The sequence below is a fragment of the Sorex fumeus genome, unplaced genomic scaffold, assembly GCF_029834395.1.
Source record: "Sorex fumeus unplaced genomic scaffold, SorFum_2.1 ptg000054l, whole genome shotgun sequence".
Classification (NCBI taxonomy): domain Eukaryota; kingdom Metazoa; phylum Chordata; class Mammalia; order Eulipotyphla; family Soricidae; genus Sorex; species Sorex fumeus.
The window spans coordinates 44296675-44298979 of NW_026606111.1; positions in this window are offsets into that span (position 1 = coordinate 44296675).

Here is a 2305-nt window from a genome sequence, read left to right on the forward strand (position 1 = left end):
TCTGACTAATAAAAATTTGAAAATTAATAATAAAAAAATTGGAACATAAAGTAAAAATAAAACAAGAGAAAGATCTAACAATAGCAAAGAGGCCTATAGTACTCAAAATGTTGAGAAATAGGCACTTTGGCAAGTATTTTTAAATACGCATTCAGGAGAGAATATAGCATTTTTTGTGAACAAATCTACGCTATGGATTCATCTTATCCTTGAAAAGGAAAAGGACAATGTGTTCCAGTTACCAACTTTCAAAAAAGATATATATCATCTATTTTTTGCTATGTTTCTATGCTTTACCAAATAGTATTCTAATTTTTAAATTGACTTTAATGATTAAAACAGTATTTGCCTGCATTAAACTTTTTAATTAAATGTTTTATTAGAAGTGATTTTTAATTATTAAAATGTTTTATTCACATGTAATTTTCTAAAAGAAACATATAGGCCAAAGAGCTAGTGCAGCCTGTAGAGGGTGTTTACCTTGTATGCAGCTAACCTGAATTCAATCCCCAGAACCCTGAGCCTGCCAGGGGTGATCTCTGGATACAGAGTCAGAAGGGAGCCCGGAGCACATCTGGGTGCACTGCACTCCCCACATAAAGGGAAGAATAGAAAAGAAAAACACATAACTGATTCTTGAGTAACATAGAGCTTAACTATGCTAACTCCTCTATAATGTTTGAAAACCCCCAAATTTAATAGATAGTCTGCTATTAACCAAGAACATGGTTTTCTAATTGTATTTAATTCCATTGTCTGCAACTAGTGCTATGTGTGGCCTGTCCATCTGTAAATTTTGGTATACTTCAAAACTTTAATCGATTTTATAATAGACTATATAATACATCTGTATTTGATTTTATTAAGTGATAATTTATATTTCTATTTTTGTGGGGTATTTGGGCCATAGTATGTGGTAAATGGGACTTCAGAATCTGTCCTCACGGTTTATTCCTGGTAGTGCCAACCATTAATTTGGGTTGACTGTATGCATGGTAAGTGCTTTAACCCCTATATTAAGTCTGGGGTCCAATCAAATCAATTATCTGCATATATTTTATACATGCATGCATGGCATACTTTTTCTTAGATTTTTTTTATATTTCTAGGATATATTGATCATCTTTAATTATTTCACATACATATCAACGTCCAAAAATTCTCGAAATATAATTATTGAAAAATATAATATAGCAGTCCAAATTTGTATTGCTAATGGGATAACTATATTAAGAAGAAAATAGAACCACAATAAGCATACAATTAAAATGGACATACATTTCTTTGGAGTCTTTCAATTATGCATTTATATTAGTCTATATACAAGCATGATTTTTAAATAGACAATTTCTGTTACTATAAAATGTTTATTGAGATTTTATAATTGTAATGTTTTCCAGCTAAGATGACATTGATGTGAACATTTATATCTATTTGTCTACTTTTCTAATTGTTTCCTTAATATCAATTCTTAAAAACTAACTTACTTATGACCCGATATGTAGCTCAGGACAAAAGAACTTGGCTTTCATGTATGAAATTTTGGTTTCTATTCTTCGCACTATAGAAGCAAAAGCAAAATCATTAACTGTGGTTGGAAAAATAGCTCGGTGGTAAAATATTTGCCTCACATTTGGGAGGTTTTGGGTTTGATCCCTGAATTTCCATATACACACACAAAAGCTAACTTACAACAAAGTCTCACACTCGATACCTAACTGGACCCTCTCCAGAAATTCGATGAACAACGGGAGGACAGTGACAGTGACAGTGACTTAATGAACATTAAACTGCTTTAAGATATATATTGCCTAAATATTATACAGATTTAACTCTCAATAAAATAACTTGAAAAGATCTATTTTCTAGCATCTTTGCTAGGGAAAGATAGCACCTGATTTTTCAATATTTGTTATTTGGGGGGAAATTTTAATTTCTCTTTTTAATTTGTGCTCTTTGTCTACTAGTGAGCTTGAAAATTGCTCTTGTGTGGTACTACATGGAAAATATTATGCTATGGGGAATGAGTCAGAAAGAGAGGAACAGATATAGAAAGATTGCATTCATCTGGGTAACATAAAGGAGCAAAATAAGAAATTAACACACAAGAACAGCTATGATAAATACCAGGTTGTTCACTCCATGGCTTAGAGGTCAGCTGCACTGTCTAGGGGTAAAGGCAGCGCAGATAGAGAAGGGAGCACCCAATAAAGGGTGCTGGGAAGATCTGCCCAGGATGGGAGATGCCTGCTGAAAGTAGTCTAAGGACCGAACAGGATTGCCACCCAATGTCCCTTCTGCAGAC